Consider the following 20,122-nt stretch of genomic DNA (forward strand, 5'->3'; position numbering starts at 1 on the left):
ACCATAGCAGCAAAGCCCATTCTGCACCTCCTGTTTCACAGGTTTGTGGTAGGAAAGTGTTTAATCAAGAAACAAGGTTTCAGAGACTTGAGAAAGATGTTTTTTTGACAATAATAACACCGATTTTCTAGAGAACAATTTTTTAGATTGTACTGTGCCCCCAGTCCTTTGCAGATTGGAGAGGTTGAAATAGAAAAGTCAAATTCCATCCAACCAGTGGGGAGGCAAGAATGGGACCAAGCCCCCACAATGGAATGGAGTGAGATGACAGAACTGCTCAAACACAAACAGGGCCCACTACTAACATCTACTGATGTGATAGAATTTGGGCCAAAAGTCATTTTAAACAGCTCTGGAGATTTTAAAATGTATAATTATTCTACAAAGCCTATGGATACATCACACAACAATTTGTCTCCAAAAGACTTTACATTTGTTGCACACTGATGTGCAGATTTAGGTTATGTACTGATGGATCATAAGGAATACATAAGGAAACTTAACTTTAACTTAATGTTTCAAAATGTTAATAGAGCATTGACTACCTTAAGAATATCCAGCACATTCAACCAGCCAGTACACTCGACTTTACTCACTCATGAAAAGTTGTATGGGGTGGGTATCAGAAATGCATTAAGTAGAAAATGAAACATTGAGAATAATCTAATGACAAGAGAGAATATGCTCGATGAACTTAACGGCTACAACATCAGATTTATGAAGCCTAATAAGGGGGGGGGGTGGACCTGTTATTATGAATACATTAGATTATTTTAAGAGAATGAAAAATATGAAGACAACTGTGAACCTGTTTCTATTAACCAACTAAATTCTGCTTGCAGGCAGATAAAGAATGATTTAGAAGATCTCTTCATCCAAGGACAAATTGACATTAATTAGTTTAACTATTTTTACACCAACTATGTTCAGATTACCTATAATCCACAAAGACATTAAGCAACCACCTTTACAACCTACCATGGATGTCTGAGGGTAAATTATACATCAAGAAGCAAAGTTTTTCGATGAAAAATTAAAATCTTTGCAATGAAGGAAAAACATATTTGTTGAAACTCTTGGGACTTCTTGGAAAAAAATAATAATATACCATTCAAGGAGGATTATGTTGTTGTGTCCAGTGATATATGAGACCTTGACATGAATATACCAAATTAAATAGGATTGGTATATTTTTTCAGAATACCTCTGGAAAAAGGTGTATCACAGGATTTAACCAACATCTATGAAACTCTTTTAAACATGGTCCTGAAAAACAACTTCATCTGGTTTGATGGGCAATCATATCTACAGAAAAAAAAGAGTTGCAATTGATGACACAATCGGAGAATAAATGCTTTGAGTTTTCATCCTGTTGGAAAATGACATCTGCAGAATTTCCCCACTTCTAGAGTTCATCAATGAAAGTACTGAGTTTGTAAAATTTTTGAGTGAAGCAAATAAGGTTCAAATTGTGTCTCTTGATGTATGGTTGGTGAAGTATATCACCAATCAGAGATTTACTTCAAAGATTTATAGGAAAGTCACCTATAGCTTCCTACATTACACTAGTGGGCAACCTTTGACACAGAAAACTCTGTTATAAAAGGTAAATCCATGAGTTTGGCATGTATGACAACAGATGAAGATACCTTCCGGGATGAATGCACTTTGCTAAATTGTATGTTTTTGAAAAGGGGCTACCAGTCCTCCTTTGTTGATAACATCATGTTGGGAGTAATGAACAAAGGAGAGAGGAAACACTTTAAACCAATTTTCTGTGGTAATAATTTAAGGAGTGATATGAATGGTTCCCATCTGAACTTTTGACTGATCATCGTGCCTGTCTATCTATCATTATTGGTACAGACATGTAGTTAACTCAAAAGGAAGCTAGCTCCTACAGAAACTCTTTTATAACTATGTACACTACTGATTCCTATGACATTAAGTACATACTCAAAATGAATTGGACACATTCAAAATGACAGATATACAATAGAGAGACTGGGAGACAGGCCAAATATCATGCACAGAAAAGGATTTAATTTTAAAGCCATTTTAGAAAAGGAGCACAAACTAAAAAAGATTTTTTGGGGGGTATGAAAAGGTGTGGAGCATATCATTTTGGCAATGTTATGCTTATTGCAGACCATGTTAGCATCAATGGGAATGTAATTAAACTATATGGTAACTCCAATTGTAACATCTCTGGCATTATATACACTGCAATGTGTGATCTGTGCACTTATTTCTACATTGGAAAAACAGAATGCCGATTAAGGGAAAGAGTATATGAACATCTGTATGAGATTAGAAAGAAAAAGGACACAAACACACTTTTTAAACATTGCCAGAATTATCCTACACACAGTTTTAAATTTGTCATTTTAGAGAAACTTAAACAGGATCAGTGGAGGGTTCAGTGGTCTTTGGCTCATGAAAAGCATGAACTGTATTGGCAACTTTAGCTGCATATGAATCACTGCCTGGGTATTAATGATATGCTAAGTATTGCCTGTACCCCTAAATTGAAGGCACAACAAACATGATATGAAATATTTATAGTCAATACATGTTTTTTGTAGGAAGATTCCCTTTACTCCTCTTATGTGGCCAAAATCTGGAACTCCCTACCCACATCCTTATCCCTGATAACCTCACTGCCTAAATTTACAAAAACTACCCACAACTTCCTCAGTAACAAATGATTATGTCTATGCTCTACTCCAGACTAATATCTGCACCACTTCAGTACTATGGTAACTATTGTCCTAAACTAGAGTCATATCTGTTACTTACATATAAACATGTACCATATCAAAGTTATGATAATATTCATATAGCAATGTTACTATTAACAATGTAATACTGTTTAATGACTATTGTAACTGTATCCATCTAGTGTCTGCAGCCTATACCTATATGAGTCAATAACCAGATACCCTACTGGATCTAGTTGAAATATGTATCAATCTGTGACTTTAATCTGTAAGTGTCTGCAATTTATTCCTATAAGTGTCATTAACTAGATACCTTAAAGGATCTAGGTGAAATATGTACCCAAGTTTGTCTGTATGTTCTGTTTAATTGTCTCTTTGGAGCTTTTCTCCCCGGGCTTCCACTGAAAATGGACATATATCCAGCTGGACTATCCCAGTTAACAAATGTAAAATAAATAAATAAATAAAATTGTACTCATTTGGAGAAAAAAAATTATAAACACTTTTAGCAACATCCCTTAACTGGTTGTACACTGTAACATCAATTTATTTGCTGATAGATGGGGTGTTACGATCACATGACGAGATTATGGTTATTATTTAATTAAACTGAGCTATTTTGTGTTTATCCAAAGAAATGTTCCAATATTTTCCAATAAAGACAACAAAACCACTTAAGTTTTTTATACTTTGATTTTTAAAATTAGTTTTAACTGTTCAGCCGTGTACTTTATTTTATCAGGTGTATACACTGTTGTTTTTGTTGTCAATAATTTGCATACAACATCATGTTCACATTTATTTCCTTGAATCCTTGCCAAATATATACATTTTTTAAACTGTTCCCAAAACACTTCTTTTTACAAAAAAATATGCTTTGCAGTTACATCTACCTTGCCGCCATAACACATTCTTTCTTCTATTGCTTTATATTTCATTGTAACATTAACAAGTACCTTGTTCAACAATAGTCTTCACAAAATGTCTGCAGCTTCAAAAAAATATTCAAACCTGTTTCTTCTTTGCTCTATCACATTTTTAACATCATCTGATAAAGCACTGCATGGATTTATAAATTAAAAAACTTGCATAGTTTTTTTTTCATGCCACTCATTAAGTTTCTCACTTTATTTATCAAGTTTTAGGTCTAATTTCCATTAAGTTTGCAGAATCTGGCAAATTTCATTGAGCTCCACACAAAAGTTGTGGTTAAACATATAATAAGCTAATATGCCTTATAGTGAATAGAATATTTCAGCTCATATCAAATATATCCAGTAAGGTCATTGTACTAATAAGCATGCACAGCAAATTTGTTTAATTTTCAGATGAGTGATTCATAAACTGGGCTGTGCATTATCAATGTCTATCAAATGCAATTATTCAACCTTGATGCAAATGACACAAACTCAATAAGGGAAGACACATCTGAACATTCTGCAGCAATCCAATAGTTGAAAAAATATTTACAAACACCTACAAATGCCAAATAATAACTTTCAGTTGAATAATATTTGCAAATAATTACAGATTTCACTGTAATGCTTTCACAGACAACACACTGTACAACATGGGTAAAGGAAAATTGACAAACAGGACAGGGATGCATATCAGCCATGGTGTAATGCAGAAATACAAATATAACCATGCATTTTGTAGAGCTGAGATGTTGCAAACTATATCCCAGTCATAAATGAAGCAGCATGACTGAGAGTAGTATGGTGAGTTGTAGTGAAATAAATGGTGATTACAGTATACAGTGGATACTGAATCCAATAAGCCTGTAAGCAGTCTAAATGTAAGTCAAGCTAGAGCATGGATGAGCAAACCCAGCAGGGGAAATGCAGGGGAAGACAAGCAGAGGATGGAAAAGAACCCCCAACCATGTATGTGAAAAGCAAACAAGCAAGTGCAATGCCAAACAGTACTGCAGCAAGCCACGTAATGACTGTATTACACAACTATGTATACACAGCCTAATTACATGTGAAATGGACTGCATAAATAAAAGAGATGAAAAAAAAAACACATGCCATGTCATGGGCAACAACAATGTGTTGTCATATATGTGTGACATGCATTAAATGAATCGAATCCAGTCAGAAAGCAAAGTAAGTACACATAAACACAACAATGCCATTGCATAATAACTAGTAGTTATGGTATACATAATGCTAGATAAAGAATGCCAGCGTGTGCCTAAGAATGAAATAAAAGAAGCCCTGTTTAGTATACAAAACACAAGTACAACAGGAAAAATGACATTGCCTGATTATGCCTTGCAAGTATATAATGGAAAAATTGCTTTAACAGTGAAACTACGTGACAATGATGCTGATTTAGAGGATGTTAAAGGTATGCCATGTATATGTGCAACATATATTGCATACAAAGTTAAAACAGGGAAGAAAGGTAGGCAACAGAGGTCCACATCAGAAAGGACATGCAAGCAAATGAAAAAGGCACACAATAAAGCTGGACAACTTTATATAAAGGGACACATTGCACATGCATATGTTCACCATACTGAGTGGTGTAGAAGTCCACCCAAGCTACATTGATGTGAATGGCTAGTGTACTTCACACTAGTAGACACCATAACTCTAAACATGTCTGTATAGTTATTACATAAACATAGCAAAGTGCAACAAGTAAACAGTAAAATGCATAGGTACACAGCATAATATTCATTATCCGATACACACATATATGCACTGTCATGTCAATATAATGGAACAGGAGCAACAATCACCCTTAACATCTATATCTATATCTACATCTATATCTATATCTATAACTATATCTATACACACATCACTGTCCATGTGTATGACTGATCATAGGACAGCCTTGCACATGAATATGGAAAAAGTGAATGTATGCATTTCCAAAGTACATGGATATTTCTGTCTCAATTATACTACGTGCATAGACATCTACATGTATGCAGATCACTTTAAATCTTTGTATACATATATATATATATATATATGTGTGTGTGTGTGTGTGTGTGTGTGTGTGTGTGTGTATACGTGTTTGTGTGTGTGTTTGAATGTGTATATTATGTGTGTGTGTATATATATATATATATATATATATATATATATATATATATATATATATATATATATATATGGATCTACTTCACATACCTGAAGTACCACATAACTGAAGACATATAACCGAGCTGAGACTGCTGAAATTGGAAATAAAAGAACCATCACAAAGCTAAAAGGTTTCCCAGGGTAAATAACCAGTGGGTCAAAAACTCACTGAAAACACACCACACCATCTACAACCTAACAAGGTGGGGGGATACGCACCCTCACACACCCCCAAATGGGGGAGCTGTACTCCCACAATACCAACTCTGAAATTGTGTTACAATGGGGAAAAGGATAAATTTCCCCTTGTTGTCTCAATGGTTACTTACCCTGGGAAACATTTTGTCTTTGTGATTGTTTGTTTATTGCAGTTTCGGAGTTCTCAGTTTAGTTATATGGTCTTTTCTTATGTGACAGAACTAGGATATCTCCAGAATCTTTGCAGATACCAGAGATAATCATAGACATCCATAAATTAAATGCTATAGGTGTTAATTCACCTGCTGCATACCTGATGTTTAAAAAAAAAAAAAATATATATATATATATATATATATATATATATATATATATATATATATATATATATATATATATATAATATAGATATATACTGTAAAAGTGTGCAGACTAGTATCTGTCATATCTTTTCTTCATTAGCTGTTACTGAAATATAAACATAACGTCAGTTCTTAAAACCCACATTTCCTAATACATGCATACTGGACTGTTGCTTAACATGTTTAGTTATGTGGCAGAAAAATCATCCCATTATACAGGATTACTAAGGAATGCTTCCAAAATCTAGCAGATAACAGAAAAATGCATAGCAATCCAAGTCCTAAGCACTGTAGGTATTAATGCACCTTGTAATTACTAGATATGTGGAAAGAATTATTGCATATCTAAACAAGCAATTACCTCACATAATTTCTCCAATACGTAATATGTAATACTGATACGCCATAACAGGAATCACACCCAGAGGTACCCTGGAGGTCAGCAGTTTGAGCTAACAGACAGCACAATGCCTTGCAACAAACAGCATTATTTCTATGGCATTATGACACATTCCGTTATTTAGCCATAATATGTTTCGCTGTGTAACTCTTCTATAATGTAAAGACTAATAATGTATATCAATATTACTCTGCATTCACACACACAGATATATATACTGTGAGATGCTTGATGAACTATTATGGATAACAGAGAAATACATACTCATCCAAGGCCTAGTGTGCTATAGGTATCAATAAAATATGGTCATTCTATATATTTAGAAAAGATGTGATGTTTACTTGCCAATAAAATAAGAGTGCTTAAATTCCTTAGGTTCAGTATCATCTATATAAACAGCATTATTTACGAAATGACCTGAAATGGGCTTTGAAACCAAACTTTAGAGATCATCAATCACTACACTCATTGCTTAACCACTTGAGCTAATTGACATGACAACACATCCTCATTTGTAGTAAGAATATTTATGGCATATACATAATGTTAAGTACAATACAATTACTCTTACCAGTAGAATAACCCATGATTTCAAATATAAACAGTCCCATAAACACATACAGTTAGGAAATACTTTTGTCACGATGTAGGAGTTAAGGTGTGGATTATGAAATTTACTGTAGACATTTGCAGGTTGCTGATAAACCTCATCCGGGGAAGATCATTAGCATCCATCTGATGGAGGTCTTTGTAGTAGGTATTGACTTGCATGACAGTATGGAAAATCCCAATCCATTGGCAGTGCACTCTCCCAGTTCTAGAACTCTTATCAGTGTAAATTTCCTTGGGTGTGCTCACATCTTCTGCTCATGTCCAGCATTGTCAATGGGTGATTCCCTCCTTCTTCCAGTTTGATGCCTGGACACACCAAAACCTCCTTGCTGTTGACATCTTCACTTTTAAAGTAGGAACTTTTTTCAAAGAAATGCCTTCTGATAAATGGTAACTAAGGTTCCACTCAGTTCACAGGTAGCAATGGTATGAGCAGTAAATGGATCCAAATCACATTTTAAAATTGGTACATATAAGCTGATATCAGATTATTGGATGGCATTGAGCACATGTCACAGATAGCCCTGTTTACAGATACCTATTGATAGTTGTATGGAGTGCCATCTCATTCCACCAACCAATTAAGTAATGCTGAATTTCAAGAAGTTAAGCAGTCATGCACAAATGGAATTGCAAAACATAATAAAACTCATTAATAATGTATGGTGCAAATGATACTTAAAAGTGAATATTGGTGAATTCAGTGTTGGGTATAACTGACTTACAGCTAGCTTCAAAGGTAAGCTGTCACCTGTGGGGGGAATACACTACTGTCGTTACATGTTGTATTTAATGTTTAGAATTCATATTCTATATGTTGACAGTCCTGTTTTGGTCAAACAAGTCTGCATTATGAAGTGTCTGTGACATAACGGGTGTTTGCATGGTTAAACAATAAACATGCAGATGGGTATTTGGCTAAAAGCAAACAGACCCTGTGAAAAGTGGATGAAAATGGCATACAGTGATAACCACTGTAAAGTCTAGTTCACCTTGACTGCATCTGATATGCTGAAGAAGAGTGATGGTTTCCGAGTGTTTCTGTTAGTTGTATGTTAATAGTGCAAGGCACTCTCTGATGTTTACTAATGCATGCCCTATAGATAAAGCTAGAATGAAAAGGTATCTCTAGTTTATTATGATTAACCAGTCTTATCTGTGTTACGCTTACGGAGAATGATGAATTCTGTTATTCCATAAATTGTAAGTTTCACACACACTCTCTGATGCTTAGTACGATAGTGATATTTGTTAGTACATTCAGTCTGAAATATAGACAATGTGAGAATGGCTTTGACTGTTCACTATTTATTGTGTTGACATACAATGTAATGAATGCATGGCACAGGGTTGTGAAGTTGTCCTGTAGTTGTCATAATGTTACATACAAATATTTCAAGCATGGGCATTAATGCTCTTTCAGCTTGCCAAGATAATATTGTCTGCAATGAGTTCAAATCCTATATATGACCTGTACAGATAATGTAATGAATTGTTACATGTGCTGATGTTATGACATGTTGCATATATTTTGACGTTGCTTTCATATTCATTGTGTTCTTAAATACATAACAGTAATATACATGATAAAGGATTATTTTGCATAACCCACAATGGTAAGGAAAGAAAAGTAAGTAACTTGACAAATGTATATTGCATCATCATGTCAACTGTTGGCATCCATAAAATGTATAACATGTGTGTATAAGGTTCCCTATTAAAACCACGAAGGTTCACTTATGCAAATACGGAAATTTCAACACGTATTAAGCGAATCGCGAAAACACTGATCTTCCCAAAGCGTGAAATCCAAACTGTCGAATCCTCATAGTTGGCCCTTCTGCGGTATAGCTCCATAAGGTAAGTGTGCGAAAGTTACAGACCTTAGGGTTAGGGTGCGGGTTAAGGTAAGTGCAGAGATAGTAATGTATGCAAGGTTTAGTGTAGGGTTAGAAGCAGAATTTTAGTAAGTATATGTGTGTGGATTATTTATTTTGTTTGGGTATAGCTCCTTAAGGTAAGTGTGTGATAGTTACAGACCTTAGGGTTAGGGTGCGGGTTTAGGTAAGTGCATACATGGTAGAATATGCAAGCTTAGGGTTAGAAGTAGGGTTTTGGTTAGTGTATGTATGTGGTTTATTTATTTTGTTTGGGTAGGTAGTATGTAGTGGGTGGTAGGGTTGGCCAACTATGACAATTTGAGATTTTGACTTTCGTGGTTTAGGGCATTTGGTGTATTCGCGGTTTGCGCAATATGTGTCGCTGTGTATGTATTCACTGAAAAAGACTTTCATGGTTATAATATAGACCCATGTATAACACTGTCTTCTGGATGTCAAACCAAAATAGGGGTGACAACTTTTCTTAACAAAAAAATGACATTATAATCAAAGATCTGCACCAGCATGGCTGAAACCTTCTTGGATGGACAAGAAATGAAGTTTGAACTGAACTAACATGATTGATGCTGTTGGTGGTCACAATCGATCCCACGAGGACTGTCATTGACATTGCTTGAACATGAACCTTCGTGATGCTAACCTAGTATGCTGATATGAGAGGTCAAGGAATGTCATCATTAACTCCCACAGATGATATCACGATTTTACTGGAAACATATCATACCACCAGTCCGGACTGTCATATACCCAGTGGTTGTATTGAAGTCTGTGTTCCAAGGTCTACATATAAGTCATAACTAAAACCATTGCATCATATACACTACCTTAAACTTTAAAGGAATATCCAAATTATTCATTCCCTAAATTAGCCACCGAGAAACAGCATAGCATTTGCTCACAACTTTGTTAGTGAACTGCAGAAACTCCTCTTACTCAGACAGGACATCGCTCCTTGCCTGACTAAAGAACTGCGGCCCCATTTAATATAGGACACTGAAAGAAAGTGCCCAGCATCCATCCGAATAGCCACTGTTGTAAAGTTAAATCTTACTTGGATGGGGCTATTTGCCTGACTAAAGAACTCTGGCCCCATTTAATATAGGACACCAAAAGAAAGTGCCCAGCATCCATCCAAATAGCCACCATTGTAAAGTTAAATCTTACTTAGATGGAACATCACTCCTTGCCTGACTAAAGAACTGCAGCCCAATTTAATATGGGACACTGAAAGAAAATACCCAGCGTCCATCCAAATAGCCACTGTTGTAAAGTTAAATCTTACTGGCATGGGGCATCACTCCTTGCCTGACTAAAGAGCTGCGGCCCTGTTTATTATAGGACACTGAAATAAAGTGCCCAGCATCCATCCAAATAGCCACTGTTGTAAAGTTAAATCTTAATCAGACGAGACTTCGCTCCTTGCCTGACAAAGAACTGCAGCCCCATTTAATATAGGACACCAAAAGAAAGTGCCCAGCATCCATCCAAATAGCCACTGTTGTAATGTTAAATGTATGTATTCCATTTCAAGATAATTAAGTAACCAGTAGTATACTACAGTGGTGAGCACACACACCCTTTCAGCTAGCTTCCCCTTTCAAGTCACTTACTTCCATATTACAATTGTACTATCTCATTCCCAGATAACCTACAGTATGATTCGGCTCTCTCTTTGAATCCAGCTTAACAGCTATCTTAAGACTATAAATCCCCCACCCCTCATTTACACAGACTTTCTTAACCCCCTCCTAACCATTTAATTACTGTAGCTTACTTTAAATCAGCGTGCAGGGTCTGATGAAGTTTATGTCACACACATAAGCAGCGGCTTAACTAACTATTTGATTAGTTGTCTTCTTTACTTTTTTTGCCCTCTAATTCTGTTTTAGTAGTTCGTTTGCCTTTGCTGTTTTTCAAGGTTGGTGTAATGTTTAAGACCTAATAGTGGCACAAACCTGCTTCAGTCCTGTACTCACAGATTAACAACTCAGTGTGAACAGGTGTAGTCCCACTCCGTTCGCCCTCGCTACACTCGGGCTCACTTCACTCCTCTACCTTACCCCCATTTCCACCCACCCCTACTTCTACTAGATTTATACTTCCTGTAATCCCACCCTTACTTTCTAAACCAATACACCTCCCTAGTTTCTTACTGTCTCCTCCCCATTTCCCTACCTCCACCCTCTCCAAAATCTGAACTCCACCCACCACCTTTTCTGACAACTAGTGCTAGCCCACATTTCCCTCCTAATCTATGTATCACACACCACAATCTTCATCAGCCTTACTCATCCTTACTTCTTTACTACTACTATTATCACTATAAACCTCCACTCACTCTAAACATAATATCTCACCCCCACAATCCTCAACAATTACCACTCACCCTCATGCCAACAAAAGCAGCTATTCTAATATCTCCCCATCCCTATAAGCAAACAACACCCTATGCTCAGCCTAACCACACATCACCCCCACTACCAGTAAACAAAAATTAACTCTGCATTGCCCACAGTCACCATCATTAAAAAAGCACCAGCCACACACTCTACTCCTTCTCCTCATAGTATTACCTCAATGTGGTGAGTTCCACCCAGACCCTGGAGCACAGAACTTACCCAAAACATCCCACAGCCCTAAAGCCCACAATTTACACTTAGTAACTATCAATGCCTGAAGCCTGTGTAATAAGATCACAGAATTCCAATCATGACTCAGCCACTACTCTCCAGATATTATAGCAATATCTGAAACATGGCTTAAAGCACATATACTAGACTGTGAAATCCTTCCACCAGGCTACAACATTATACACAAAGACAGAATCCATAAAAGAGGAGGGATGTAGCCCTAATATACAGGGACTCCTTAACAATAAATATTCAGCCAACTCCTGACCCCACCTTTGGTTGCCTAGAAATCTTGCTAGCATCCCTCCATATAAATCCTAGCAAAAAAACTCTGTATTGCCTCAATTTATATTCCCTCCGCTCAAAACACCTCCTACCTAGAAGACTTCCTAGGATGGATTAACCATACTATCCCCCAAGAAAAAATCATACTAGGAGATACTAACATTAATTGGCATAACCTAACATCCAAAGCTCCTAACACTAGTATTAATCTCCATAGCTTCACTCAACTTGTCACTGAGCCTACACGCACATTAAACACCCAAGCAGAAGCTATATTGGACTAGATTCTAGTATCCCACCCCCACTACTATACCAATACCCTCCCCAACATGCTAAGTGACCACCTTCCTGCATACACTCACAGAACCCATTTACACATCCCCAAACCTCATACATATAAATCAATCAGGAACCTAGCCCACTTTAACCAAGAAACATTCAAAACTACCCTCCAAACTCACGACTGGTCCCCACTAAAATCACTACCACTAGATGATGCCGTGCAATACTTTAACAACATCTTCTTAAATACACTAAATAGCCAGGCATCTCTTTGTACCAAATGCTCAAAACCATATCATGCCCCCTGGTTAACAAAGCATACCAAACAAACCTTCTCAGCCAGAGACAAAGCCTGGAAACTTTGAAAAAAATGCAGGACCACAGAAAATGAACTAAACTATAAAAAAATTAGAAATGCCACAGAAAAAAAACTTATCATAACTGATAAGAAAACCTATTTATCCTCTAAACTCTCCTCCCAAAACACAAACCCTAAAAAATTCTGGAAATCTATTTCCTCCCTTCTGAATCCAGGTAACATTCAAAATCCATCACCAGCTCCTGACAAAAACCCTCTCCAGATAGCCACATATTCAATAACTACTTTATTGACACCATCCAAAAACTAATCAAGGACTCATGCTCTAAAATAAATCCCATCTCTAGCATTACCCCCACTGACCCCCATTTCCCCACACATAATTCACCAGTTAATTCATATTTCTCACTCCAACCCATGCCTACAGCCCTAATTCAAAAATTACTAACCAAATTAAAACCCTGCTCACTCTCTGCTGATAACTTACCACCAGAATACTTACAACTAGCAGCCAAGGCTATAGCCTACCCAGTGTGTATTCTTATTAACTGCTTTATCATTGAATCATATGTTCCCCTACTATGGAAAAAAATCCATTATTACCCCACTTCACAAAGGAGGTAATGCCCATGATCTCTCAAACTACTGACCCATCTCCATTCTCTCCCCACTATCAAAAATCCTAGAAAAATGTATTCAGACCCAACTACTCAGTCACCTCATCAGTAATAACCTCTTATCTCTCACACAACATGGATTCCACCCAGGCGATAGTACTACCTCAGCTTTACTCTCCTTTACTGATATTGTGAATACAGCTCTTGATGCTGGTCTACCCACTCCAGTACTTCTGCTAGACCTCTCAAAAGCTTTCAACACAGTATCTCATCCTAAACTTTTGCAATAGCTAGACAAACTGGGTTGCTCTCAAAGAATAGCATCCTGGTTTTCCTCCTACCTAAGCAACAGACAACAATCAGTTAAATGGCAAAACCAACAATCTGACTACCTTGCTAGTAACACAGGTGTCCCACAGGGATCCATTTTAGGACCTCTACTTTTCAATATATTTATTAATTATCTAAATAAAGCCTCCCATCAAAGTATACTAATTCAATACACAGATGATTCAACTATCATCTCATCCTCCAATAATTTCTCTAACCTCCAAAAATCACCCAAGATGCCTTCTCCTCTATAGAAACTTGACTGAATGACTCTCAACTAATGCTTAACCCCCCAAAAAACTATGCTATTATTCTCATCAAAACCTCCAACTACAGAATTCAAAATATTCTCACATAACAAAACTGAAATAGAACAGGCACAATGTGCAAAACTTCTAGGAATTACTATCGGCACAACACATTCTCAACACAGTAAAGAAAACCCACTTCAAACTGGGCAAATTATACTGACATAAACTTTACCTTGACAAACAAACTAGGATCAATTTAGCTAACACCCTGCTTATTCCATCCCTTACATATGGGAGCCCCATTTTCACCAACCTCTAAACATTACTCAGTAATAAACTACAACAATGCTACTACAAGATAGCAAAATTTGCTTCTAACTTGCCTAACCACTCACATCACTGCACCTATCCTGCTAGAATTTCACCACTATTTCCAGTTTACCCAACTAACTACTGCCCATAAATTACGATTCCAACCCGATAAATGCCCATCTGTCTAATCAATCTTGCATACATTCACCCCCACTCGATCCCTCTGCTCTTCACAGAAAACCCTTCTAAGTGTAGCTAAACCCAACAAGAGAGCAGGACAATCTCTGTACTCATACAGTATAGCCAAACCTTGGAATGCCCTCCCCTCCTCTATTACTCTACAAAGTCCTTTAAAGCTGCACTAAAAACCTACTTTTTACAAAACCTTAGCTGTACATGTGAAATACAATGCAAGCCCCCTTAATCCCATAACTTTTTCAACTATAATCCCGCCTTAATAACACCTCTGATTTCTCAGTCAACTCAACTGAATTATGATACTCTAGTACTTGTACAACTTGCTTTACTTGTGATATAGTTTTTACCTATGATAGGGTGTTTATATAGGAATTTGTAAATAATATCTTTTTTGCAATTATGTTCTTCTGTAATAGTAGTCTGTCTTAATTGTGGAGCCTTCCCTCCTGATCTGTACTTCATAGTTTGCTATATTTTGTTTTGATATTTGTTTCTGATGTTTGTATATATGTGAAGCTTTTCTCCCCGGGCCTCCACTGAAAATGGGTATCTTTTTTGCCCAGTGGACTTTCCCGGTCAACAAATGCCAACAAATAAATAAATAAATATATTGCCATAACTATTTTTTTCAGCAGCACAATTGTGTTGGGATTGAAGTCACACACAGGACATGGATTCTCAATGTACTTATCATTGCATATTGTATTAACAATGCAATACATACCTAAGGCTTCAAGCAACATGTGCGAGGTTTGTCTCAATTGCATAAGTACATCAACATTTGCACAGCATCAACCCATATAATGTAAGTATCTCCATATACTATTATTGCGATCTATAGCTGTCTCTGTCTCTGCCACCTGTCATGATAATGGATTATGTTCATATGTTTATTTGTTTATGCCATTATATATTACAGATACAGTGGCCCATGAAGATGCACCTACACATAAACCTGGTATGGTTGGACACCTTGTTTAGAGGGTAACATTTGAACACAGCTGTGATGTATGCTATCCATGATGTTTTTTCCATACTCAAGAATATATGGTCAACATGTTCACTATTTGTCAGATAAGTGCCGCCATATTCTCTTAGTTTGTACTGTATTTGTCATGTGCCTTTGCTTTCTCTTATGACTGTGGATCATTTCCACCGTGCACGAGTGCATGGATCGTGCAATCCCTAACAGAGCCAAGATGCTATCCTCCAAAAAAATGAAGCCAATCTGGTGGTACTCTGCCATAAACAAACTCTATAATAGAAGAAAGAAACTGTTGCAAAAACGAGTAAAATCCCATCTCAGTAAGAAGCTGAGATCCCTCATAAAATCCTCTAAAGCTAGTTATGAAAACAAAATCGCCACTGATTCTAAAGACAATCACAAAGCATTCTATAGCTATGTCAAGAATCTCAATGGTAACACTCAGATCTGCTCTGATTTACAGCGCAATGGCACTAAATATACAGAACCAACTGATATTGCCAACATCCTGGCAGATAGGTTCAGTGCTAACTTTACCCCTGTCTCATCCCCTAAAGGGTCCATCTCTATACCAGAAGAATGAAAAGTTCCTGTAATCACGGCAGCACGGGTAAAAAACACACTCTCCAAAGCCAACAACACAGCATCCATGGAACCTGACAACATCGCAGGCTGAGTTCTACATGAACTACAGAATGAACTGGCATCCCACCTAAGTACCATGTTCAATCATAGCCTCACCTCAGGCTTTGTGCCCATTGAATGTTGCACAGCAATGGTTATCCCACTCCACAAAGGGGGAGCCACCACGGACCCTGGGAACTATCGCCCCATTAGCCTGACAAGCCTGGTCTGCAAGGTTATGGAACGTATCATCATAGAACTTATAAACAATGACATTGGTAATCTTCAAACTCTGGACCCTACCCAGTTTGGATTTGAAAAATGCAGATCATGTCTCCTAAATCTGATAGACTTCTTTGAAGCAGTCACCAAAGCCGTAGATGAGGGTAAGGTGGTTCACACAGCCTATCTAGATCTCGCCAAAGCTTTTGACACCATCCCCAACTCTGGAATTATAGATAAACTCACTAAACTAGGTATAAATCCCTATGTCACAAGATGGGTTGCCAACTGGCTCACTGACAGAACCCACACTGTGAAAGTAGAAAACTCTAAATCCAACTTCAGACCAGTGACAAGTGGAGTACCACAGGGTTCAGTCCTAGGTCCTCTTCTGTTTGGTATCTACTTCTCTGAAGTACAGGCTAACACAGAAGGTCTTTGGCTAACAAAGTTTGCAGATAACTGCAAACTAGGAGCCATAATCAAAACTACAAATGATGTGGACATGCTACAAAATGGCCTCAGTGAGACAGATGCCTGGTGTCAAAGCCATGGTCTCAAGCTTAATGCCAAAAAGTGCATTGTCATCCCTTTTGGTAAAAACTCTATACCCATGAACTACCACATAGGTGGTAGTCTGCTTAACACTGAAAGTGTGATAAAAGACCTTGGGACACAGGTGTGCAGTAGTCTCTCCTTTGATAATCACATTGCCACAGTAGTCAGGAAATCCTTCTACGTGGCACACCTCATCACAAAAGGCTTCTCATCCAGGAAAAAAGAGGTCATTGTTCCCCTCTACTCATCACTCATTAGACCCATTATAGAGTACAACGCCCCTTTTGGTATGTACCACACAAGACATCTACAACAACTGGAAAGGCCACAGAAATACCTCACAAAGAATATTACCGGCCTCAAACAGATGACGTATGCAGACCATCTCTAAAAAGTCCTGCTTTACTCTGTCGCATATTGCCTACTCAGAGGTGATCTCTGCCTAACATACAAAGCTATGTCAAACCCAGAGCTGTTGAACATGCTCCACTTAAAGAAATCCCAATCCCTCCGAACCACACGCTCTTGGGACCTAAACCTTGTCACCACAATAAACAGAACAAGCTAGAGGGATAGATTCCTGACCCAGAGACTTCCCATACTCTGGAACAAACTACCTATCTATATCAAACAAAGCTCCTCATTAGCACGCTTCAAGAAAAATCTTGATGATTGGATGGGAGATAGGAAATTCACTCCAGGGATCACTTCTGTGGCTCTGCTTGACAGGGGCACAGGAAAATAATTTTCTCGGGTGGCAAAAGCCAGGGTACCATTTGGCCAGGCTTATATTGGCCCTAGGGCCAATAGACTTGTACCTATCTCTGAACCTATGAACAATTCATGTTAGTGGACCTTATCATCCTACAGGATCTACACTATGATTGATGATCACAGTACACATTGAATAAATAAACACATATCCAATTAGTCTGTCAGCAGCACAGGTGTAAGCCAAACAACATCACAGAAGAGCAAATGTAGGTCTAACAATGCTAGATAAATCCAGCAGAGGACAGAACAAAACCTACGATCATGCATGTGAAGGGTAAAAAACCAAGCACAGTACCAGACAGAAGTACTGCAGAAAAACAACACAGGCTGCTACATACACAAGTAGGTGTACACATCCCAAAGAAGTGTGTACCAGAATACGTATATGTTACACATATATGCCAAGTCAAACACACAGGTGTAGAAGTATATGTATGTCTGTCAGTGGCATAAATGGAATGTATATGAAAGCATGGTTGCTACACATCCACACACACCTATGGCATGTAAGAATAAGTTAAAAAAGGTAACAGTACAGCATAATAAATATAGCAGGTTGTGCACATGGATGTGAAAAAATCTGCACTGGGTAACATAAAAGTATAATGAGTACAAAGATGTATTGTAAGCATTAGCCAGCAGCACATGTCCCGCATTGTAAAATGGCTATACAATTGGCACATGTTCACTGAGTCACTTTGATACATGGCAATGGTTATTAGTTGCAACAAAGGCAAACATATCTGCAAAAAATAATAGTGAAATATGAAGCTGGAAGGGAGGTGGGCAACCTGGTCCCACATCAGGGTAAAGCAGGACAAGGTAAGGTGACAGAATGCAAATGCATGTGTACAACATACATGGTGCTATTGAAGCTAAACAGAAATACATTTGTCCAAATGGAAGATGTATGTCAAATGGCCAGATTGATTGCTGATGCCCACACAACAGGTCATGTATAAAACACACATACACAGTACAGTAGACTCCCTCTTATCTGGTCTCGCTGGGACCGAACTTTAGGCTGGATAAACGAATGGCTGGTTAATCAGAAAAAGTATACAAAATAAGATTTATAGGTTATAAATCAGTTAGAATAATAAAATTTGTTAGTATGCATTTTTGTAATGAACATGAAGTCCAAAACTCAAATGTCTATCATTATTTAACCTAGAGGAGGTGGAAGTGTTGTTCTTCTCTGTTGTCTTTTGTTAGAGCTATGGCAAAAACTTGTTGGCCGGTTAAAGAGGACGTAAGTTAAAGAGAGGTCAGATAAGAGGGAGTCGGCTGTAATGTGCAATCATGTCATATCAACAAACTAAGAATTACAAGCACATACAGATATATTGTCACGCAAATGTCTGTTAAAGAAACAAAGGTGTATGTCAACCACCCTGCTCATTAAGTAGCAGAGGACACTCATTTGAGCATCATTACAGCACATCAGTAATAGTTCAGTGATTGTTCACATGTCAAAGGTACCTTTGTGCATCAGTATGTATCCAGATATGTGCACACATGTACATTCAGTTAATGCATGCAACTATCTGTGGAAGATGTAGACTGATATCAACATGTAATGGGTGTGGAAATGCTACATACAACAAACAGTGTAATGTACTGTTACAGAATGTGTTATTTGTAAAACTGCGTATGCATGAAAACTACATTGCTATTTTATGCAGTCATAAAAGAAGGAATGCACATAGACAAGATGTACCTTTATATGCTCCCACATGGCATCACTGTTGTCAAGCCATGACACACCACGCCACATCATGGCAATGGGATATCATGGCAACTGTCATCCAAAATACATATGGAATGATGTCTGTCTGCTGCACATACCTGATATGGCAAAACACAAATACAAGATATACCACACTCTTAGTGATGGAGAATCGACAGCATATGTTGACTGTCATTCACCACAGTAAAACATGTGTATACAGACTACCTTTTGCAGCAATAGCTAAAGCTTAACTGCCACAATGTATGGACAGTTGAATGTGAGAGGAAAGTGTAATGGGTCAATGTATGTCATGCACATATTGAAACAGAAGTAAATTGACACAAGTACGACAATAACCATAAGCCTGACAGGTACATGGTATACATGCACAAGAGTGTATATACACTCCAATCAATGAAATGACAATCACTGTGTTGGCAGAATAAAGTCAGCAGTGAGCACAGACAATACTTACAGGCTGATTGGACTCTGACTCATGAATGACCTCTTGAGCTATTGCCATGAATGAATTCCATACAGCCCATGTCATATCCTAAAAGAAAGACCCCATCATGTCCCTCATCTGTGTTCAGATCACATTGGTCAAGACTTTTCCAGATCTTCTCCCAATAATCATCTAGATTTGGGACATGTCATTGTCTCCTCAGGAGTGCAGTCATAATGGGTCATCCAGGGGCAGTTCCAG

Source organism: Protopterus annectens, chromosome 3.part0 (assembly GCF_019279795.1).
Source record: "Protopterus annectens isolate FY-2018-M chromosome 3.part0, PAN1.0, whole genome shotgun sequence".
Classification (NCBI taxonomy): Eukaryota; Metazoa; Chordata; order Ceratodontiformes; family Protopteridae; genus Protopterus; species Protopterus annectens.